This window comes from Rattus norvegicus, chromosome 5, assembly GCF_021556685.1.
Source record: "Rattus norvegicus strain SHRSP/BbbUtx chromosome 5, alternate assembly SHRSP_T2T, whole genome shotgun sequence".
Taxonomy (NCBI): Eukaryota; Metazoa; Chordata; class Mammalia; order Rodentia; family Muridae; genus Rattus; species Rattus norvegicus.
In genome coordinates, this window is record NC_141538.1 from 52,156,857 (window position 1) to 52,181,872 (window position 25,016).

Genomic DNA, 25,016 nt, shown 5'->3' on the forward strand with positions numbered 1-25,016 from the left:
ACACTTGCATCAGTTGGAGGCACCTAAGCCCAAAGCATTCATTTCTAAGATTTATTTTAGTTGTGTGCATTCATGTATATATGTGTGTGTGTGTGTGTCCCTGTGTATTCATGTATGAATGTGTGTGTGTATCCATGTGCATCCATGAATGTGTGTGTGTCCATGTGCATTCGTGTGTGTTCATATGTGTGTGTCCATGTGCATTCGTGTGTGTTCATATGTGTGTGTCCATGTGCATTCGTGTGTGTTCATATGTGTGTGTCCATGTGCATTCGTGTGTGTGAATGTGTGTATGCATATGTGTGTGTGCCTGTGTGTCTGTGTGTATATGGATGTGTGTCTGTGTGTATTCATGTATGTGTGTGTATTGGTATGTGCCCCTGTGCATTCATGTGTGTGTGTGTGTGTGTGTGTATGTGTGTCCGTGTGTGTATCCATGTGCATTCATGTGTGTGTGTGTATGTGTGTCCGTGTGTGTATCCATGTGCTTTCATGTGTGTGTGTTCATATGCGTGTATGTGTTCCTGTGCATTCATGTGTATGTGTGTGTGTTGGTATGTGTCTTGGTGCATTCGTCTGCTGCTGGAATTACAGGCAATTGTAAGATGCCTGATAAGGGTGCTGGGAACTAAACTTGGGTCCTCTGTAGGATCCACACATTCTTTATTTTTTTAAAGATTTATTCATTTATTATATATGAGTACACTGTAGCTGTCTTCAGATACACCAGAAGAGGGCATGGGATCTCTTTACAGATGGTTGTGAGCCACCATGTGGTTGCTGGGAATTGAACTCAGGACCTCTGGAAGAGTAGTCGGGTGCTCTTAACCACTGAACCATCTCTCCAGCCCCCAGGATCCACACATTCTTAACTGTTGAGCAATCTCTCCAGTCCCTCAGCATCCCTAAAGTACTTTTGTAGACAAGCTGGTCCCATATACCTCAAGTTTTGGTCACACCATGTTCCACTAAAAAAGAAAAAAGGAGTCACATATGCTTAGGTTAGCTTTATTAGCAAGGCCAGCAAGTAATAAAATAGTAGTCATAACAACTTTACCTCAGCACCTTTCAGTGGGCCGCAGGGAGAGTCGTTACTCGAGAGTACAGCATGGTGCATGGGAAGTAAGGATGCCCGGGAGTTTTCCTCCTGTAATAAACTGAGAACCATAGAGTCATAGCCTAAAAGACATGTGACCAAGCACTAAAGAAACAGGCTGTTGTTTGTCTTTCGTATATCCAGTGTGTCTCATAATTATTGAAAATAATGATTTTGATGGTGGTGGTGGGGGGGGGTGATAGCAGCCTTTATTGAACAGTCGCCTTACTGTGTGATGGGTGCTGCCAAGCATAGTTAGCACTCGGACTCTATGGGATTGTGATACTAAGTTGCAACAGGCCAAATGAGAAAACTGAGGCAAAAGAAAGAAAGGCTCATTAACTTGCTACAGTTACACTTGACGTGGTCAGCTCCTAAACAGAGAACACTGGATAGCATCTTGGACAGCCTGGTTCCGTGGCCCAGGTTCTAAACCCTCACATCACAGATGAAAACAGTAATACAATAACAGTAAGAAAATAAAATCATCTGTTCTTTTAACAGCTGGGGAAACGAAGTCCGGGGTCTCCAGCCAGGCAGCTGTACATTTGGAGCCTAGGTGAATGGCACCCCCTGTAGCTCAAGGTTCCCACAGAAGGCATCACGAGCCTGAGCTAGGAATTTAGTTTTATATAAGGAATAATGTTGAAGGGGTACAATTTACGACAGTAAGAGAAAACACCCAAAACTGGAATAAATCATCTCCCTTTTTTTCTCATTCCACCCACTAATGCCTCTCTACAATTCAAGCCACCTCGCTGAAGGGATTTTTTGGGGGTAACAAAACTTAGATGAAGCCACTTTTGTCTGGGTCCTCAGAAGACACCTGACACCTCAGGAGTGTTATAGTAATCATAGCGATAAACAGGACAATCCCCCTGCCCCGCCAGAGCTGCCTGTGTCCTGGTCCCTAAACCCTGTGCATGTAGTACCTACATGGCTGTGGATCTGCAGCTTTGATGAGAGCATCTCGAGGTGGAACCACTCTGACTGACCTATTAGATTCAGTTACCTCCCTTGGAGAGGGAGGCATGAGACGGAGTCAGAAAACCCAGTTTGAAGCTCGAAGTCTATACAGCAGCAATGGCTACTACCTTCTACATATCATCTGACTGTGCTAGTTCACCTAAATTCCATTCGTCTGTTTAATGTTTTAGTATAAGAACAGGTTCATGGCTCAGGGCTTAACCCTATCACCTGGGAAGCAGAGGCAGGTGGATCTCCCTGAGTTTGAGGTCAGCCTGGTTTACATAGCATCCCACACCAGCAGAGGCAGACAGTAACACCCTGTCTTGAAATTTTTAAGAGAGAGAGAGAGAAGGGAAGGAAGAGGAGATCCTCAAGTCCCATGGGAGCTTGGGCTTCATTTGTTTGTACAATTCCTATATCTGACAGTACTCTTATAGCACAAAATGAATGGCTGGCCTTAATGGCTGGTCCTTCAAGAAAGCTGGAGGCTATAGGACTTCGCCATGTCCTCCATCACTTGTCTGTCTTGGCTGTGTGCAAATCTCTGCACATTTCCTGTTACAGCCACTACATGGTAAAATAGCCTACATGGTCCAGCCAGAGCTCATGTCAAACAATGTCAGAGGTGTCTAGGTGGCGACTCCGGTTAATTGGAAACAGTGTGAAGTTGCGTTAGCCATCCTTGAACTGGCTTGTAGGTTGTTCTTAACAGACTGTCAAGTCTTCCTCCTCAGGGCCATCCTGAGCCCTGTGCTCTTCCAGTGCTGCCTCTGTGCTAGCCACAGTGGGAGCTCTCCTGGACTTCCGTGACTGATTTGTCCCTGCCTAGGCTGGTCCCCAAATGCAGTCAGTATGATCTCCCTAGTGCCCCTCTGCTTGGCACCCTGCAGTGCCTGCCCACAGTCTGCCAACCTCTTTTGTGGTTGAGAATTGGCCTTCCCAGTCTTGCCCTCTGCTCCCTCCTCTCCAGCACCACAGCTCCTCCTCTCCTACTGACATAGTCCTGCCCCAGAAGCCCTGGACCCCAGTCTCCCCTGTGTCTTTGCACATTGCTTTCTGCTGGCTCCAGCAGCCTATGTGTCCCTCCCTCAGTGTTAGCTGCCCTTCCACCAGCAGCTTTATACATTTACTACATCCTACCTGTCATTTGCTTGTTATTTCTGCTGACTCGTCCTGTCTCGTTAGTGCAGAGCCTCTCTAGCCTGGTACTCCATCTTCATTTAATGTTTTGTGTCACACACACACACACACACACACACACACACACACACACCCTGTCCCCCAAGCATACGACTTCTATGGAACCACAGAAGATGGTGGCAAGGATGAATTTGTTAAAGGAAGTGTACTCTGCTTTGTAAAGTTGGTCATCACCAACCCTGTCCCCGTAGAGACACATAGCCTTTCCTGGGTGAGTGACACCTCAGCCTGTGAACCTAATCCAGACATATCTTCCTTTGGCACATTCGCTCCAGAATCATTGTATGCTGTGGTGATGGTGAGCCAGGAGAGCTACAGAGTGACTGTACAGTTTGGGTGTTAGTAGTCGGTCGAGTTGGCAACTCATAAAGTTCCTCCTCTGATACAAGCCCCTTAAAGACCAGCATTCAGTAATCAACTAAAAAAAAAATTGCTAGGTGATGGGCAAACAACACGCTCAGAGTCCCTTCTGCAGCCCCAGAAATGCACAGCATTTGAATTTCACGAGCAAGTGTGTGTGTGTGTGTGTGTGTGTGTGTGTGTGTGTGTGTGTGTGTGTGTGTGAGAGAGAGAGAGAAAGAGAGAGACAGACAGACAGACAGACAGAGAGAGAGAGAGAGAGAGAGAGAGAGAGAGAAAGATTGCCCCATCCAACCTCATCCTCTGACTTTTCCTTGTGACCCAGATATAGGAATATCTTGTGTTCTCTTGCTCCCTCTCCTGGCCTGGCCTTCCTTTAGCAAAAGCACGCACTTAGGATTTGCACGCCTGGGTGGTGAGGGTCTGAGCAGTTAAACAAAGCCACCGTCCAGCTCAGCGCAGTCTTTTAGAAAATCCACGGGAAACCAGAAACAAAATCTTTTCCTCACATTGGCAGTGTAGCCTGACTCAGTGAGGAGAAGCAGTACTGGCACTGGAAAGAAATGAACTTGGCATCCTTTCTAAGGAATGAAATGCTTCCCAGAAAAAGTAGGGGAAAAGGCATTGCCCAAAAAAGCACTTGATACTACGGTTTTTTAAAATGTCTGCCTGAGGACGTACAGAACCATGTATGAATGTGCTGGTCTATTAATAGTGCTAGTTACCTCATTACCCAGTCTAGGGCAGTAATAAAGCCTCTGGTATCCTGTTCCTAACATGCACCAGACGAAGTCTTCAAATATCTGGCCTATGTCATGGTGAGGAGCAGACTCTACCCCTTTCCCTCCAAAAGCCAGTGCGAGTGCTCTTCAGAGCCTGGCCACATTGTGCTTCCTTTCAACACACAGGCCTGGGACAGGACACACGGCTTCCCCTGGTGACAGTGGGACAGCATCATGGCCCATACTCTTTATGAGGAAAGCCAGTACGTCACTGGTCTTCCGAAGGTTGACCCTGCTCCCTTCTTTCTTGCGTAGTGTCTTAATCCTGCCTGCCCACCGTGTGTTGCTTTTCCCCATTAAACTTTCCAAAATATCTTGCCCGCTAACCACGCCGTCTTTCCTACTTTACCGTAGAAAAGACTTTACTTTTTCATGCTGACCTAGAATGGCTTGCCCAAATGTAAAGTTTTCTAAACTTAGCAGATTGAGAAAAGTAACAGTTCCGCTTACGCAGTTCACCCTCCGGGCAGGCCGGTGCCCTCTGACCTCCAGCTCTGATGAAGTGTGTCCTCTCTGAGCACCCATCTGCTCTGCTCTGTGGCTTCCTGCGCAGTGCCAGGCTTTCCCAAGGAGTTCCTTTGTGCTCCGTTGCCTCCTTCAAGACAGCCATTTGGTGTTTAGGTGGGTAGAGGGTGCTGGTTTTCTTTAACTGAAGAAGGATATTCAACCCGGGTGTTTGTGGAAGGTCTTTTCCTAGAAAGCCACGAGGTCGTTCTTTTGTGTTTACCAAGGTCAGAGTCACTGTGTATGCAGAGTGGTGACTGATTTGTGTTAGTCCTGTGTTCTCTCATCACTCAGCCTGCTTCCATTGCAACTTAGTGTGCTAGACAACACACACTCACCCCCTTTCTCTCATCTGTTGTTCCAGGGACCTTAACAATGGATGGGTGAGCCATTCTACACCTGTTTCATGTTTCTTCTGTGCATTCTAAGTTCCTCCACGATCGAATTTATTTTTTTTTTTTGCTTCTGTCAAGTTTACGCTATGACCCAATGTAATAAATGTTCAAATATTTTGTGCTGGTTAACTAGTAACATCCTATTTATGCAAGTTACCTAATTTCTTCAGAATTCCTGCACCAAAAAAAAAAAAATACGAAGTGAGCATTTCTTTATGATCCGGTGGTTTCCTGTCATTTAACCTTTGTCCAGTACAGTAGTATTTGACTCGATATAAAAGTGTGACCTTTTGCTGATGTGCGGTGTTATCATCTTCTAAAAATTACAGAATCATCTTTCACCGTGCATATTTTTAACAAATTCTCATTATAGTCCGTGCAGGAGGCACATGAAAACTTTAAGTTGAAGTACTCCTTATCTAGAGAGATAATGTGGAATATTCAGATGCTATGAAAGAACACTGGAAATTACATGTACGTGATGGTCTGCTAGTAGCGTCTGTTGCCCAGGTCAAAAAAAGGAAGGCACCGATTGAATTGGCACCTCCTTTGTAGAGATTTCTCCTGGCCCTTCATTCTCTGCTGATGGTCACCCCCTCCATCCTCCACGGTTTCCATAGGTACCGTTGCCATAGGACTATTGAGAAGTAAGGTCCAGACTGCTTCAGTACAGTTCAGTAAATTCTAGAAGTCTAGAAGTGGCAGGGCTGAGTATGACTAGAAAAGAAAACCAGAAACACCAAAAGGATGAGGTGGAGGGAATTTTGGAAGTCAAACAAGAAAGGCAGAAAGACAAGTAGCCCCTTCTCAAGCAGATTATGCCCAGAGCATTCATTCAGAGATTCCCCAGCCTTCCTCTGATTGACACTCCACAGAGATTCGTGGAGGTAAAGGGAGAGGGGAGATAAGGCATCATCAGGAAAGAGCACACGTGTGAGCGGGGAACTGGCCATGACTTCTGATTTGGCTTACATTTTCCCTACAGTGATGACCCAACCTAGAAATTGTTAAGCCCTAGTCTTCCACACTGGTTACAGAATGAAATAATAATGCTGTCTGGACACTTTCTAGCTCAGTTGAGGTTTTCAAAGCTGTGCCACACTGAAAGACTGCTGCTGCTTTTGAAATGTACTGAATGAGCCCCATGGCTCCTGCCATCCATACACCAGATGCTTACTGCAGAATGGCGCACGCCGGACAGCGTGGTTTTCATTGTAGCTCCTTAAGTTCTTGCCTTTCACCTTTAGTAACTACAGGTCCATCAAAATACTGGAACACCCCTGAGTATGGTGAGAACCCTAATCTGCATCTTTAACAACATGTTCAGAAATGGTTTGAATCACCCAAAGTGAGACCACCTGGTGTTCTTGAGGTTCAGCAAAAGACAAGAGTTCATTTTCAGGATATTTGGATATCCTTATTTAAAGTTGGGGGTTTTTTTTTAAAGGTATTTTCCCAGTTGGGAGTTATGAGTAAAGAGCTCTTGCATAATAATTCCCAGTATGTCCAAAATAGATGGCCCCAGAGCAACCTCCCAGGTACATTCTGGATGCACCTGTAGTCATTTCCCCTTCTCAGCATCTCTGAAGAGACTGAAAAGTATGTTTCAGCCCCACAGAAACTGGATATGACCAACCACAGTCATCGTTGGAAATGTCTGCCTCTCATGCCTCGGCTCTGCCGCTACCAGAGATGACACGGTTGACAAAAATAGAGCCCTGTCTTCATGCCCCAGCAACCTGAAGTCCTGGAGTTGCTACACTTCCCAGTAAAGTCATGCCCCCAGCCCCTGCTATTGGTATTTGCAAGCATATGGTCCTGGCATCCCAGAATCCCCCACTCCATTCTCACACCCAAAGTCTAGAGCTCAGCTAGGCAGAAAGAAAGGGGGAGGCTGGGTGGCAACCCTGACCTGTGTCCTGATCCAAACCGGTGACTATTGTGTCATCAGAACTTCTCCGGCCCAGCAAAGTTTTATCCTCTGTCTGCCTGGCCTTTAGCTTTAGAACAACCATTGACCAGTTCACTTACGACTCCATGTAAGTCCTCTCAGAACACAGATGGTGCCTGCACCAGTGTTAACTGCCCTCCACTGACACAGACCATGTAGAAACAGAAATCAATCCATTTGGAGAGAAAAATAATACTGATTTTTTTATATATGATTTTATACCAACTTGTTGTACAACCTTGTTGTTACAGCTTCAAGTAATACAATCAGCTGGCCTCTCCTACTTTTATGTGGTGGTCAGGAAAGGACTTAAGTGAAGGAAAACAAAGACTGCTGAAGTACTACAGTCCCTGCTGTAGATGCTCTTCTAAGACTCCCGCCATGCCTTTGTTCTTCCTGCAAGCCCCAACTTGCATTGCAAAGGCAAGGGCTCTGCTTGTCTCTCACCCTCTCAAACACATCATCTGCATTCCCCGGTCCTGTCCACATGTTTTGCAAATGACATGAGGACACAGAAGAAGATGAGTGGCTTAGGGATGCCTTCTGCATTTGACTAGTAGTCCTTCCATGGTGCTACTAGGCCCCTGTGGCTAATTGGAGAAGGGTGACATACGAACTCTCTTGCTCCCAGAAGTCAAGAAGGAAACTACCACTTCCTGTAAGAGACATGTGGTCTGCCAAATTTTTATATTTATTTCAGATGGAAAATATAACTTCAGTTCTTTCAGGGGAAAAACCAAACAAACAAAGAAACAAAACGTTCCCAATCTAGGCAGGACGTGTGTCTTCAAACATGTGATGGATGAACAGGAGAGACGGATTCGAGCCGCTTGCCACAGGAGCCCATGCCAAAGCTAGCTCAGTTCAATTCAGCCCATTGTGACTGAGAGCCTATGATGAGTGCTTTACACTGCCAACGGTGAGGAATAAGGGAGATGAGTCTCCTGCTGCACTCATGGCTCCAATGATGACAGACGCTCACAAGCTTGGCTTTGACAGGGACAGTGAATGGCCAGAGAAACCCAGCAAGGAGGAAAGACGGCAATATTCCTATTCTCTATCGATGTGTAAAGTAGAAGGAATTTTTTTAAGTAATGTGTTTTGATGTGTGCATGCATGTGTGCATGTGTACGTGCGCCTACAGAGACCAGAAGAGGATATGGAGTCTCTTAGAGCTGAAGTCTGGGTGCTAAGGACTGAACTCAGATCCTCTGGAAGAACAGCAAGTTCAGTCTCTGGGCCATCTCACTGGCTCCAACAGCACTAACGTTTTAAATTTTGAGTGTTAGAGTACTAACATGGTCAAAAATAAAATTGCTTACCCAACCCAAATAACCTAGTGAAGAACCTGGCGTCGCACTGAAATGTGTGTTCCAATAAAAAAGGGGGAATCATTGGTAAGAAAAGAGCAGCTTTGTGCACTTGAGGGCCAGCTAAGTCCAGGGCCTCTGGAGAGCACGAGAAGACACAGAGTAACACCATGGAGTTCATGGTGGGTCACATGGTTAGGTTCATTGTGGGTGCCATGCTCTCGTCCCCATTTACAAAACTAAACCAAAGGAGAGGGGTGCTCCTGCAAGTCACCCGTATGAACAGCCACCAGAATTCCCTTCAGTCAGTAGAACACTGGAGAACATGGTATTGGTCCATGTTGTAGCATGTGGAAGGGGTTCACTGTGTGTATGTTGCTTGACCCTTATATCTGTCAGTGGACACTGAGTTTCTCACACCTCTTGGCTTCTGCAACGAGTGTCTCTGTGACATGAGTGTGCAGATTCTATGCAATGCTCTGCTTTGGCTCTTGTGGATGCTTCCCCAGAAGAGTAACTGCTGAATGTACAACAGCTCCCCTAGTTTACTCTTTATGGGAATTTCCGTGGCATTTCCCTTTTTGGTTCAATTTACGATCAACTGTTTACAAGGACTCAATTTCTCCACATTTTGTCAGCCTCTGTTACTATCAAGAATAGGCATCCTGGGCTGGAGAGATGCCTCAGTGGTTAAGAGAACTGACTCCTCTTCCAGAGGTCCTGAGTTCAATTCCCAGCAACCACATGGTGGCTCACAACCATCTGTAATGGGATCTGATACCCTCTTCTGGTGTGTCTGAGGATAGCTACAGTGTACATAAATTAAATCTTCAAAAAAAAAAATAGCCATCCTAATGGTTTAGCACATCGTACGGTTTTGATTTGCATCTTTCTAATGGTTAGTATTGGGCGTTTTTCATATACTTGTTGGGTATTGGTCTATCTTTGAAGAAGTGCCAATTTGAAGTGTTCATTTTAAATCAGATTACTGAGGGATTTTTGTTATAGTTGTTGTTGACTTCTAGGAATTCTTTCGTATTGTGAACAAGCCCTTCTAGGGTAAATAATTTTCATAGATTTCCCCACCCCTTCCATCAACTTGCACTTTGGCAGTTGTGTGTTTTGGTAGGCAGTGCTCTTAAGGCACTCTCCCTTGAATAGGGAGATGTGCTATGGTTCCTCTCCTTTGATGTCATATCCAAGAAATCCTTACCAAACCCAGTGACCTGAAGGTCCCTTACATATTTGAGTTTTGTAGTTTGGGATTCAAGACATTTTGAAAGTATTTTTGAAGAACAGAACAGTAGAGATTGGCTGCATTCTGGAGGGCCAGGAATACCTACAACAACGTCAGACAAATACCTTGTTTCTATTAAGAATGGTAACTGTGCCTGCAATTCTTTTTAATTCAGACTGCAGTGCTGAGACAAAGAGCCCAGAATTAACTTCTCATATCTGTTAAGGGAAGAAACCATTAGACCAAAAAGTAAGGGAAAGATGAAACCTAGAAACCCTGGGTCCGTGGACAATAAGAGAGCACCTACACTCCCAACCTACGTGAATCAAACACCAAACTACAGAAAGTAACTAGACACGACTGCCCTACGGCCTGTCGTCAAAAATCTTTGAGGAATTATGGAGCCTGGATTATCACCCGAAAACCTGACATCAGAAATTTTACTAGTTGTTTTTTTTTAAGGGTGTTAAACCAGAAGAACCAGAAGAACTGTTTCTCTAACAGGAATATTTCCAGGATATCTGGACAAGTATTTCGGTATATTCTTAGGTCAGAATTTTTATTTGCAAGGTTAAGATGAGCACATGGGGGGCAGCGACACACACGGGGAAGCACAGGACTGAGAGATGTTAACGGTGGGCAATCAATCCTCACCCACATTCCTCAAAAATCTCCCTGACAGTGGGCGAGGTGCTGGGCTCCTCTACAGCAGACAACGGCCGCCCTGGCTCAGGCCTCGGTTCCCGATAAGAAGGAGTTGGAGAAGGGAGTAGAAGACTCAGAACGGGTTCAGCAGTTTCAGAAGCAGAGACTCTAGCCTAATGTGGAGGACATTAACGAGGGACTGGGGCCGGGCAACATATTTCATATTTTCAGGCAATGATCAAGTGATTGACAGTGTGAAATGATTAGAGGGGTTGATAGGGTAAAAAAGAAACAGGCCTTGATTCCAGAAAGTTCTGGTACGTGGAGATCATTGGGCTTCTGAGTGGGGAGGTGGTCAGTCAGCATGGAAATGAGGTCACTTTTTAAAAGTATCTTTTAAAAAATAGATCTTTGGGGGTGGTTTCTCTTTTTTTCAAATGAAACTATAAACCCCGGTGCACGTTTTTACTACTTCCCTTCCTGGTGAGTGGGAGCTTCTTGCTTTCATTTTACACTGCGAAGTGTAAAATGCTACTATTTTATTTCTATTTTAGGCTCTGTACTTATATTGAAAATCGCATTCTAAAAATTGTTCCATGAACTCTCTTGCATAATCGTTCAGAGAGGGACAGCTTCTATTTTCATGGTTTGCCGTTAGGGTAAATAAGAACGTATTTATATCTGATATGACTTCTGCCTGTCACTTACGTGGGGAAATGCAACTGTCTTTACCTGAAAGGGAAAATGACAAGTGCCTCCCATGAGGGGTGAGCTAAGGATTAGAGCTCCCCAGTGGAATGAAGGTTCCTCGGCCCGAGACGATAGCAGTTGTCAGGAAAGATGACAACACGTGCTTGCTTCCCTAGCCATGAAACACCCAAAGAAATAAAGGGATAATGAAACCCTGTGATGGTCCTGAGCCAGCCAGTACTGACCGAGGATATGCTTGGAGCTCCCTCAGCATCAGCTTTCCCAGGCTGCCCTTTCTAACCTGGGGCAAAGCACTGGTACCATATACCTCTCTACCAAAACGCCATGTGTTCTTTGACCTTGTCTCAGTCACTTTTCCTGCTACTGTGATATAATGCCCTGACAAACGTAGCTCAAGGGAGGAAAGGGTTGATGGTTTGATGCACAGTTCAAAGGCACAGTCCATAATGGCAGGAGGTCGGATGATAGGCAGAGCCTGAGGGTACAGCTCGTCATGCTGCATCTTAAGTGAGAAAGCACAGTGAGGGGAAAGCTTGCCGTCAGTTCACTTCCCCTCTTGATGCATTTCTGGGCACCCAGCTTATGGAATGGCATCTCCACATTTAGGGTGAGTCGCAACCTAACATAGTCCTTCACAGGTAGGCCCAGATGCTTGTTTCTTTGGTAATTTTAGATCATGTCAGGTTAGTTATAACATCCTCTAGATTCTAAAGTCCAATGTTGAGCCGAACCTGCTGATGTCTTACAGGCTCTCCGGGTGAGAAGAGGGCATCTGACTGTGCTCTCGTAGATAACCCACCCACCCAGAATTCAAGCACACCTATTAAACCCAGTGGGTCCCAGGGAGACATGAAAGTGAAAGGGGACTCTCTGGGAAGAGGAAGGGCTCTGTCAGGTTGAGAGGAGGATAAGAAAGGGTAATGATGGTGGATTTGATTGAAACATACGCCTGCAGGAAATTGTCGAACAGTAATTCTGCAAAGAAATTCTTAAGAGTTTCATTAGGCAAGAGAGGAGCATAGCCATTATCTCCAGTCTAGGAGATAGTTCCAGAATCTGGATCATGCAAATAACAATAAAACCAAGTATGAAATTCGCCCTTGTTCATATCCAAAGAGGTACCACATCCAGTTGGCCAAACATCTTTTAGTAGACCTAAATACAACTGAAAGCTATGGAAAATATAAGGAAATTTACAATAACATGTTCCCACATTAAATAGGATTTCTAGTCCACCTCACTTCAGAGTTTAAACAAAAAGAAGTAGGAAAAGAGCTTGGAAGTTGAACTCTACAGTCAGAAGGCTTGAATAAGCCTTGTGATCTTAGTAGCAAAGTGACTTTCACAGTCATGTGACTTTAGTAAGTCCCTGCTGACCTTAGTCTTCTTGCCAGAAAAAAAAATGGGTGATTGAGTCAGGAAAATTGAAAACAATAACAAGGTTTTTTATTTTTCTTGAAACTGAAGGTCTAGAAAAGAGGGAATTGTTTTCGAGGGTGTTAGGAAATAAGAAAAGAAATGGAGAGATTGTTAATCCAGTTATTGGTGACTTCAGAAAGCATCTGCTGTTCCTACAGTTGGAGAAAAGGAAAGGAATCCATGAGCAGAGGTGGGGGACTCAGGAGTAAACCAGAGGAGAAAACAGCTCTCTTCAGACAGTTCACCAGTGAGCTGAGGATAAGTCTCCTCCAGAACACATCACCAGAGTAAAGGAGAGGACAGAAGACAAGGAACCACTGCCTCTCATGCTCCCTCACTGCAGAATCCAGAAGTCAGCCAATAAAAGAACATTTAATGAATTTATAAGCACCTAGCCTTAACAACATAAAGATAAAAGTTACTTGTAGTGAGGGTCTGGACCAACTGTTTCCAAGTTCTTGGCTTATGAATCAGAAGTGAAGTAAAGGTCCACATAAGCTACAGAAGTAGCAAGGTAACTGCAAAAGAACAGATCAGATAGGGTGTCCAGAGTTGACAGCAGGGGTGAAGAGATGGCTCAGTGATTAAGAGTGCTGGTTTCACTTCTGGAGACCTGGGTTACATTCCCAGCACCCACAATGTGGTTTATACCTTTTTTTAACTTTCCCTTCCCATAATGCACAATTATGCTTGGGTATAAGATTGAAAATAATGCCTTATTGCCCATGTACGCCAAACCAGTTCAGACAAGAACAGCCCCCCTACCTTCATACATGGACATAACTGGGCATGATGTAGGACTTAGAATCCTAACACTCAGGAGGTGGGGACAGGAAGATCGGGTCGTTCTCAGCTACATAGCACTTTTGAGACAGGCCTGGTATATATGAAACCTTATCTTACAATTAAATAGTTTAGGCCAGTCTTAATGGCAGACACCTGCAGTCCCAGCTATTTGGGAGGCTAAGACAAAGATATCACTTGAGTCCAAGAATGTGAGGCCAACTCAGGAAGCCAGGCTTAGGGTTGGACCAATAGCTAGAAACTTACATCCTGATTTGAAAGTTGTAAGCAGAGAAAGACTGAGGCAAGCAGAACTTTTGAAGCCTTAAAGCCTGCCCCAAGTGACACACTTTTTCCAATAATGCCACACCTCGTAATCCTTCCCATAACAGTTCTACCAACTAGGGACCAAACATTCAAATATATGAGACTATGGGCACCATTCTCATTCAAACCACCATACTCTACTCCCTGGCCTCCATAGGTGTGTGGTCATATCAAGATGCAAACGCATTTAATCCAACTCCAGAAGTCTCTGTGGTCTTCCACGGGCTCAACACTCTTCAAAAGTCTTTGATCTCTTCTGAGACTCAAGGCAATACCTTAACTGTAATACCTTGTTCAAAAGGCAACTTGCATGCTTCCAACATAGAGCGGAACAAAATGCACATTACTGTTCCAAAAGGGAAGAATGGGGCATCGTGAGGAAACTCTGGACCAAAGCAAGAACAAGAAAACACAGCAGGGTAAACTTCAACTCCTGTAACTTCACATCTGTTGTGAAAAAGCTTTGATGGCTCTTCAGATCACCCACTCCTTCCAGCTTTGCTGATGGCAACACAGTTCTCTCTCTTAAGTTGATCCCACACCCTGTCACCAGCTCTCCTTGGCAGGTGTCCCATGGCTCCCTCCAGCATCTTGGAGTCTCCAACATAGCCCAGGCTTCACCTTTACCGTTTCATGCAATGGCCTCTGCAGGCCTCCAGGCAGGGACTCCCCTGCCATGACTCTAAATCCAGAGCCAGAAGTGGAACCACATGACCAGTGCTACCAAGTTCAGCTGTCTTCTTGGGCTGGAATCTGGAAACCCTTCTTGAATTTTGTTCGCATAAGATTTCTCTTATAGTTTCCTTTCAGTTTGAGGAGATCCTTTGGGCCTTTTCCTTTCAAGGGTTGCGAGAATCAGCTAGGGGTCTCACCACTCCCTTTAGTGTACCTAGCATTAGGCCTTTCTTTAAGTTTCTCATCTCTTTGAGCACAGGACATGACTCCAACCTTACATTCACTGCCCTTGTGCTCTTCTTCCTCCTCAAACTGTGTATTTCGTATTTTCACCCTCCTTGCTATTTTTCACTGTAGATCTTCCTAAGAATGATCACTCATAACCGTGTAACACACAAGTCAATCATAGGCTGTCTTGAAATCTCCTCTGCCAACACCATTAATCCAAAACCCTTATATTCCTAGGTCAAAATCAAAAGGTGGCCACATTCTTTATCAAAATGCCACAAGAATAGTGTCTAGCCCAGTTGCTAACATTGCCTCTGCCCCGTTGCTCTCAGCATTACTGTCTTCCAAGCTCCTGTGAGAATTGTCCATTAAGCCCCACTTAGAGCCTTTAAATGCTTTTCTAGTCCAAAGCCTCAGAGTCTTACACATTCCCCAAAACGGCATCGCCAGGCTTGTCACAGCAATACCCCAGTCCCCGGTACCAAGTCTGTCTTAGTTATTTTTCTGTTGCTGTGAAGAGACACAATGACTAAAGCAACTTATTTTAAAAAAAAAAAAAAAAAGCATTCTAAGGCTTTGCTTACAGTTTCCAAGGGTGAGTCCATGACCATCATGGCAAGAAGCTTGACAGCAGACAGGCAGACATGGTGCTATAGCTGACAGCTTGCATCCTGGTCCTCAGGTTAGAAGCAGAAAGGAAGAGAGAGGTGGAGGTGGGGGTAGGGAGAGGGGGAGGGGGGAGGGAGGGAGGGAGGGAGGGAGGGAGGGAGGGAGGGAGGGAGGGAGAGAGGGAGAAGGCCTGGTGTGGGCTTTTAAAACCCCAGTGACATACCTCCTCCAACAAGGCCACACCTTGTAATACTTTGGAAAATAGTTCTGCCAATTAGAGACCAAGCATTCAAGTACGTGAGCCAACAGGAGCCATTTTCATTCAAGTCACTACACTTTGTCTAAATTATACTAAAATGATCACAGGAGCTTTACTGAAATCGTGAGGTTGATTGCCTTAATAAATCCATCCTAGTATCAAGGTTAATTAGTTTAACACGTACAACCTCAGTGTTTTGCACTTGTATAGCATAATGTGTTAAGGAGAAAATGCAACAAGTATTAACAACAGAAAATTAAGATTAGGTGTGACAAGTGACAGCAAATGCTGGTGAGGCCGTAAACATGTGATCTGGTGCAGCCACCATGGAAATCAACATGAACCGCGTCTTAAACACCTGAAAACATAGAACTGCCACATGACCCAGCTAAACCACTCTTAGAATGTTCCTTAAAGACACTGTGTCCTGTCGTGTTATACCCAACTACATCTGTGTTTGTTGCTGCATGAGTCCCAATAGCAATGAAATGGAACCAGCAATGAAATAGATGTCCATCAACATATGAATGGCTAAAGAGGTGGTATATATAAACAGTGAGTGTTATGCAGCCATAAAAAAGTGTTTACAGGGGGCTGTGGATTTAGCTCAGTGGTAGAGTGCTTACCTAGGAAGCGCAAGGCCCTGGGTTCGGTCCCCAGCTCCGAAAAAAAAAAAAAAAAGTGTTTACAGGAAAACAGATAGAACTGGAAATTGTTAGAGTAAGTGAACTAACCCGGATTCAGAATTCTTATTTTAATTTTGTGTGTGTGTGTGTGTGTGTGTATGTGTGTGTGTGTGTGTGTGTGTGTGTAGAGTAGATAAGATCATGAAACGCATGTGACACGTAGAAAAGAAGGTCACAAGCAGGAGGGTGAGGGGGACGAAAGTGGAAGAAGAGGTTAAGAAAGTCCAAGGAATCAGGTATGGTGGTGCATACCTTTAATCCCAGCACTCCACAGGTCCAGGCAGGCAGATGTCTATGAGTTCAAGGCCAGCCTAGTCTACAGAGTGTTCTATGATAGCTAAGGCTAACAAAGAAACCCTGTCCTGAAAAACAAACAAACAAGAAAAAAACGCAGACAGACAGATAGACAGACAAAGGAGCTAGTGAGATGGCTCAGCAGATAAGAGCCCTGGATGTTCTTCCAGAAAATCCAAATCTAATTCCCAGCACCTGTGCCAGCCTCACATCCCAGTTGATCAAACGCCCTCTTCTGGCTGTCATAGGTATTACAGGTGAGTGGAGCACAGACTTACATGCAGTCTAAACACCCATATATGTAAAATGAATAAATAAAGCAAACTTTTTAAAATGAAAGACAGTATATGAAAGTATGACTACTAAACCCATTACTTTGGGCACTAATGTTTCTATAAAATAAAAAAAATGATACCATCATTTGTAGAAAAATTAGTATTGATGCCTTATCTCTTTTTGTTTTCTGGTGCCAGGGGTACATAGACATAGTAAGCAAATGTTGTCACTAAGCTGTGCCCTAGCCCTGAATGGATGGTCTTAAAAGAGGAATTTAGTCTGCTTTAAAACTAATGCCAAATAATTAAGACTACACTTCACTTTTCATGATTTTCTAGAGACTTTTTTAAATGTATATATGTCTTTTACATTTTAGCCTGGTCTAGTTAGTTTTAGTTGAGTAAGCAGGTATAAGGGACAAAAAAGTCAAGACAGGGTTTTGCTAGGAAAGTGCATCCTACGGGAGTGGTCCGTGAGTTTAGGATAGCAGCCTGAGTTTAGGAAGTCCAGAAGCATTTCCATGTTGCCTTCCTCTTCCCAGTTCCTCCTGCACTGGCAAAGTTCCCATGGTGCCTCTGAAGATGCAGGTTTCCATGCTTTCAAGGCTGTAGTTAAGAGACATTGAGGAGTATACAAGCCCTCCTGGCGAGTCACCCCACGTCATCTGATCAGCCTTCAAATGAGCTCCCTGCCCCAGCCATATGTATATGCTGTTCCTAGCCCCATTAAAAACTCCCAATCCCCATTAAAAAAATCTGTGTGTGTGTGTGTGTGTGTGTGTGTGTGTGTGTGTGTGTGTGTGTGTGTGTGTGCTGGTGCCTGTGAAAGCAGAAGAGGAGGTCAGGTCTCTTAGAACTGGAGTTCCGAGCAGGTTTGAGCTCCTAATGTGGGTTCTGAGAACTCCTTCAAGAGTGCTCTTAACACCGAGCCATCTCTCCAGCCCTTCAAACCCTGTTTTAAATATATAATCCTTGCATTTGATAATTTCACACTGTATACAATGTATTTTGATCATATCCACTCCCTGTTTTTTCCTTCATCCTTCTTCCATGACCTTTCCTGACTTCATGTCTTTTTCTTTATCTGCTTTACTAAGCCACTGAGTCCAATTAGTGCTGCCCACATCCCCATGGATTTGGAGCCCGCCCACATCCCATAGATAGATAGGAGCCTCCATGGGAGCAGGAGAAGCATAGTTACGTCCACATCTCCAAAAACAAGTGACAGCAGTTACCAGTGACTCCCCTCACTGTGAGTGGGACCTCATGACCCTCTCTCCCATCCACACTAGAATTACTGACCCCCTTAATCTCCTAAAGGTCTTGTGTAAATCCAGCTGCTGTGAGTTCACGAGGGCAGGACCAGAAGATAGCATTTTGCAGGATGCCTCCCCTTCGTTTTTGCTCCCTCTTCCATGATGCTCACGGAGCCTGAGTGTGCATGCTTACAACCAGTCATGAATCTTCACTTTGCTACTCACTGATAAAAGACACTTCTCTGACCATAAATATTTAGAAGGTCGTCTGATAATATGTCCACTTAGTAAAACACACACACACACACACACACACACACACACACACACACACACACACACGTCACCTCCCCCAGCGATGGTTTGCGGTACCAGACACGAAAAAAACATCTCCTGTGGAACACACCTTAAATACAATCAGAAAGCAGTTGATTATCCCCATAAAAGTCATGGGACCCCGTTTTTATATATGTCTAAGGCCAGCTGTTTCTTATCGTATGCTCCACCCAGCAGCAAGACCTTTGGAGGTAATGAGCTAACCGTGCTTCAAATTGCATCAACGCTATGCTCTGCCGGTTGAGTTTTTAATTAGCCCATTTTCCTTTTGTTAACTGCATAGGAATGGCAAGGCAGCACCCCAAGGAATACAGGGTCAGTATTCTAACGTGTCATCGTCACTGTGTTGGCTCATGTCACTGTGAGTTTGGTGGCTTGGTCATACAACGTTCAGAGCTAATGCCTACAGGTTGGTGCTACTGCCTCATGTGCGCCAGTTACTGGCTAAGGTCAGTAGCCAGCAGGATACAGAAAGCAGGAAAATATTAGTTCCTACAACCTTTCTGGTCTCAGTCCCACACAGAAAACCCTATCTGCTCCTGACCTGTCATCTAGTACCATCTCCGTGGTATGTGCTGTGCGTTCCAGGGGCCCCATAGCACTGTGGTTAAGGCCGATGAAAAGGTGCTCTTCAGAGTACGGCATTCAAAGGCAGGGCTGTTCTTCCAAGTTCTTCCTAGCATTATACTTACTTGGTACTGTTTATCACGCCTTTAGGACACTCCTAAATGGCCAGTGGGCTTTAACCTAGACATGTCCACGTCCTTCACAGCGACGGCACAGAGCTTATTAACAGCAGTGGGACGGATCTAGTTTTCTCTTTCTAAACACTTCAGTCCACTGTATGACCGTTACTTTTTTAAATACAGCTTTATGGGTGAGTGGTGTGGTGAGTGATTCTCTGTATCCCTCCCTTATTTTTTCCCATTATCAGACTTACTCCTTAAGAACAAAGAGTAAATACCAGTGCAGACGTGATCACGGCTTTATGATGTATGGCTTCACCTTGCTACCTGGATAGTTGCCATCCAATTCAATGAGTGGATTTAAGTGGTTCCTCAGAATAGGCAGGTTGGGTAAGCATCTTTAGAGACATGGAGGCTAATCCAGTATGTAGACAATCCATTATCCAAGATGTGTGATGGACACTTGGGGGGTGTGTGTGTGTGTTCATCTGGACCTGTTACCATTGCCTGGGGTTTCTCCAGGGGCAGTTGTAAATGTGCACATTGTATGAATGAAACCTAGACCCACAGCATAAACAGAGTAGCCACATCCTGGTTCCCCAGTGCATGTGTTCCAGGGACCAGCGGACTAGTAGACCAGCAGTCTCTCCTCGTGTGTGTGTCTGGATTTCTCAGCTGACAGCTGTTCACGTACTCTCGAGATGGCACTTCTGTGGTTGACTTGCGTACTCTCTTACACAGTAATTAACTTTTCATTCTTTGTTCCTCCTCTACACCTCTAAGCTTCAGGTCACGGTGTGCTTGTCCTTAGCTCTCAGCTCTGCGTGCAAGGGTCCTGGGTTGATATCCTGCCTGTTTACCCACTAGATTGTACAACCTTGGAGGAGTTCCTTTACCTCTGAGCCTATCAGTTTCCTGTGTACAAGGTAGAAGCCGTCATGGCTGCTTTACAAGCTGGCACAGAACTGGTCCGTTAGATGCTTCACAGGTGGTGGCTGTGACTCCCTAGACAAAGCCTTTGCACGCAGAAGAGGAGTACAGTTGTGTGTGGCAAAGCAGGATTCAACCGGATGTGGAAGAAGAGTTAGATGTAGGCTCTTGTGAAATTTTCCAGTGCAGTTTCCAGTGAAATTTTCTGTCTTGGGCTTGGATTATAATTTATAAGATGATCTCTGTTCATCTTCGTGATTTTAATTTGTATGGCTGTCTCGTGCATGAAGTACTGTGTTGAAGTATGGCCACACTGTGGGATGGATAAACCAAGCTTAACTAACAAATACCTCACTAGTTGTGATAAGAACACATACGCTTTCAGGAATGTTCCGTGTTGTCGGTGGCTCGCAAATGAACTTTTTATTTAACAGTTACGGGTTCTGTGACCACTGTGCTCCAGTGCCTTCTATCCTCTAGCCTCCCCATCCGCATTCTGCGCCTCTGAAATCTGCGACAGACTGTGCATGTGAGTGAACGAATGCAGCCATGCCCGGTTTATTTCACTTTGCAGAATTTCCTGTGTGGCCCTCCTCTATGTTGTTGTAAATAACAGGTTTCCTGCTTTTTATGCTACACTGTGTTCAACTGTGTACATGCCCTGTACTTTCTTTATCCATTATAGAGAGTTGGCTACTGAGAATTGTGCTGCAGGAAGTACAAGGATACAGATACACTGTATTGATTCCCTTTGGTGATACACCAACAGCAGGGTTTCATTTTTAGTTTTCCAGGGACTTCTCAGTGGCTCCTCCTCCCTGCAGCCTCACCGACACATACAATCCGATTGTTATTTTTATAATTTTTTGAAACAGGCTCTCACTATGTAGCCCTGGCTAGCATAGAGCTCCTTAGGTAGGCCAAGCCAGCCTCAGATTCACAAAGATCTGCCTGCCTCTGGGGTGCCGAGGTTAAAAGTCACAGCTTTATGTAGCCTTGTTATCATTATTTTTTATATTAGGCCCTTAGTAAATGTAGAACGTGCAAACATGTTCCCACATCTCTTGGTACTCTGTAATTCATTTGCTCAGTAGAACCCGTTTTTATTCTGATATAAGCCCCTTTGTCCAGTTTTTTTTTTTTTTGTTTCTTCATACCCCCAAATGAAGCAATATATCCAATATCCAAAGCCATCAAAGTCCAGACTAGCATAACGGAATTCCATGCACACTCCCATGCTTTCTTTGTTGTTTGAGATCCCACGTTTAAGTCTTTTCACACACTTCGAGTGGATATTTGTATTTGGAGAGAGAGAGAGAGAGAGAGAGAGAGAGAGAGAGAGAGAGATATGTTTTCGTGCTGTAAAGTCATACAGTTTTCCCAGTAGCATTTACAGAAGTGATTTCTTTCCCCGTTGTGTACTCTTAGCACCTTTGTCAGATCAACTGTCTGTAAATGTATAGGTTTATTTCTGAGCTGTCTGTTCCATTCTCCTGGTCTGGGGTCTATGTTATTCCATGACAATGCTGCTTGGGTTAATGCTGTTTCTGTTATATTTGCAAAGGGGGTATAGTACAATGCTTCTTGCTTTGTTACTTTTCTTGTTGATTTCTTCGGTTATTAGGGATCTTGTGTGGTTCCGTACTGTTGCTAAAATTCTCTCCCAGGGAGAGGCATAAAGCAATGTGTTGTCCTCCTCTGAAAGTCCTAATGAGCAACTGAAACATGATCCCCCTAAAGTTCCCTCTGGAGAACCAATAAGTTTACTCACGGCTTCCCTAGAGAGTCTAACTGAGAGGTTGCTTACAGCGGTGTGAGGACTCCTTCCCCAACTAACTGTGCCTGAAAAGCCTTACACAGCAGTGCAGTGGGCTTCCTGTAAACCCATCTAGTCTTTCCTGAGTGATATATGATAAGTATATATACATATAGTCAGATATGGAGATATAGAGAATATATATACTCTTTCTATATATACTCCATATCTCTGAATACTGAATATATTCAGTGTGTGTGTTTTGTGTGTGTTTGTGTTTTGTGTGTGTGTGTGTGTGTGTGTGTGTGTGTGTGTGCGCGTGTGCATGTGTGTATACTCTAGCCCCTCCCCCAAACCACATGCAGCTTCACCGGGTGGGAGGCAGCAGTTGAATGTAGCTAGATACTCCAGCAAGAACCTCCTTGCTACCCTGGGATGTAAACCACAAACAAGCAAGGGAACACAGCTGAAAGCCCCCAAGATGGCAGTTGCTTGGCATAGAGGACAGTCACTCACAACACATTCCAAAAGAAAAGTAATAATTAAGAGGCATAGCCAGATTTGAAAAAGCTATCTACTGCCGTAGAAGCTCCTTAAAATATAAACATACACGCACATTAAACGTTAAAATAGTTACCCAATGTTCTAGTTCAATTTCTATTGATCTGATTTAAAAAAAAAACAAAACAACAATGAGCAAAAGCAACCTGGGAAGGAAAAATGTTTAACCTATAACTCACAGTCGGCCATGAGGGCAAATCAGGACAGGAACTAAAGCAGAGACCGTGTTCAGAGGCTTGTTCAGCTTGCTTTCTTATACCACCAGCGACCATCTTCCCAGGGGTAGCACCACCCACAGCATGCTGAACAGCAATCAAGAAAATTCTTCTGAGACCTGCCCTCGGGGTGAACTGATGGAAGCATTTCTTTAATTGATGTTCCCTTTTCCTAGGTGTCAAGTTGACAGCCACAACACCCTGCCATAGGGAAACAGTACTCCAACTAGATAGCCCAGGGTGGCAGATACAAGCCCTAAGAGCGGGTCACCATGTTGGAGTTGTTACCTTTGCAAACATTAATATCTGTTGTCAACCAGAACTTGATGGTAGGACTCTAGTGCTAGTGACACCACCTGCTTGAGTGCTAAGTGTGGAAGTGATCAATACTGCCTAGCTTTCATAGTGCTGAAGGGTGATATGTACATGAATGGAAGAGAAGGGTCATCATCAGTCTCACATAACTGACCCCTGGGAGCCACAGGAATGACCTGAGAGCTTCAGTGATGACCTGAGAGCTTCAGTGATGACCCGAGAGCTTCAGTGACGACCTGAGAGCTTCAGTGATGACCTGAGAGCTTCAGTGATGACCCGAGAGCTTCAGTGATGACCTGAGAGCTTCAATGATGACCTGAGAGCTTCAGTGATGACCTGAGAGCTTCAATGATGACCTGAGAGCTTCAGTGATGACCTGAGAGCTTCAATGATGACCCGAGAGCTTCAGTGATGACCTGCCTGGCAACTATGCCCACTGGTACAATAGCAGCACAGATGTTAAGGGAGTAACCAACCACATTCTGATTGTACTTAAGACCCACCCCATGAGATGGAACTCATACCTGTCACTGTTAATGAAAACAAGAACCTCTAGCTAGGTATGTCATGGTCCATAGAGAAGAACCTACTAATATGAGTCCACTAAGGGGACATGATATTAAAGTGACCTCTAATAACTTACTGCCATACCTGTAGGTCAGTGCATCTCTCAACTCTCATCAGAGAAGTTTCTTCTTGCAACAGATGGTGATTAACACAGAGACACACAGCTGGTCTCGACATACCAAAAAAATAAAGAGACTTCAGAGTTCCGAGCCCCAAACGGGACTTCTGTATCTTGCCCCTCCTTCCAGGGGCTAAGGATCTTCATGGAACATGGGGTGGGAAGGCTGTAAGAGCCCCCAGATGATGGATGACTTCAAGGAAACAGTGTTTTCCAGACACAAGAAGACATTGCACATTTATAACAGCATGAACAAAACCTGGGCAAGACCAAATCAGACAAAGTCCAAGCATGGGGGGAGCACAAAGTCCTACCCCTCCCTGAGGAGCTATTGGTATTTGATGGCTACTCAGAGAAGGAGAGTCGGGTTTCTTTAGTGGTCACTAATAGGTCAACCATACATCTTAGCAGGCTCAAAGCAACAAAAATTGGACATTTTTGGTGGTGGTGGTGGTGGTGGTGGTGGTGGTGGTGGTGGTGGTGGTGGTCGGGGTGAGGTTTGCTTTTAAGAGTGGAGTAGAGGAAAACAAGAAATTGAGTAGGAGGGAAGTTAGTAGAGGAGGACCTAGGACAGCAGTCTCAACATGTGGGTCACAGTCCTTTTGGGGTCACATATCAGATACCCAGCAAATCAGATATTTGCATTGCAATCCATAGCAGCCACGAAATTACAGTTATGAAGTAACAATGAAACAGTGTTAGGGGTGGGGCTCAGCACAGCATAAGGAATCGAATGAAAGGGTCTCTGCGTCAGGAAGGTTGAGAGCCACTGCTCTGGGAGGAGTTGGTGGAGGAGGGGAATATGATCCAAGTACATCGTATGAAATTCACAAAGAACTAATAAAAATACTACTTTCGTAAAGAAGAGGCAGAACCAGGCCATGTGTGGTGATGTACCAATATAATTCTAGAATTTGGAAGGTAGAAGCAGAAAAATTAAAAAGACAGGCTGGGCTGTAGAGTGAGACCACCCACCTGGAGAGAGGCCGGGGAAAGAATATATAAGAACATGGCCAGGCTGACCTCTGTCTAATTTCAAACAACCCTCTCAGCTTTTCAGGTAGCTAGAACTGTAAGGCATGTGTCACCAAAACTGTAAGGTATTTTTTGACTTCCATAAATAATGTTCATATTTCAGTATTGGACACATCGGATTATATTTAATTTGCTTGGGCAATGTGAACGTATTACCAATGCTAATTCTTCTAGCCCGCATATACAGAATGTCCTTCTGTTTGTCTCTGTCTCCAACTTCTCTCTTCAGTGTTTTATCGTTTTCCACTGTAGATATCTTTAACCTCGTTGGTTAGATTTCCACTTAAGACAGTTCCCTGCTACTACATAAAAGTGCTGTTCTCTTTTTATATGTTGATTTTTGGGTCTAATAACTTTAGTTTTAGTTCATGATCATGAATGGTGGACTCTTCAGGGTTACCTATTTTTAAAAATCATGTCATCCGAAAGTAGTAACAATTTAACTTCTCCCTTTCTTGCCTTTAATTCAATTCCTCCCTCCGCATGGGATTCCCTCTGTCTTTCTTCCAAATCTGCTTGTTGCTGA

At 44.5% G+C, this 25,016-nt stretch overlaps 1 protein-coding gene and 2 long non-coding RNA genes across 9 annotated transcripts in view; 2 read left to right on the plus strand and 1 right to left on the minus strand.

The window, feature by feature from the left end:
• The window catches only part of Bach2 (BACH transcriptional regulator 2), a 349,677-nt gene that overhangs the window by 299,229 nt on the left and 25,432 nt on the right, over positions 1-25,016 (plus strand).
• On the minus strand, positions 663-5,072 carry LOC148005724 (uncharacterized). The gene is made up of 3 exons (XR_015620760.1): positions 4,858-5,072; positions 1,058-1,157; positions 663-968 (listed from the first exon to the last, which is right to left on the minus strand). It is a non-coding gene; the product is annotated as an uncharacterized LOC148005724 (long non-coding RNA).
• Positions 4,957-8,586, plus strand: LOC148005725 (uncharacterized). The gene is made up of 3 exons (XR_015620761.1): positions 4,957-5,028; positions 6,917-7,074; positions 7,509-8,586. It is a non-coding gene; the product is annotated as an uncharacterized LOC148005725 (long non-coding RNA).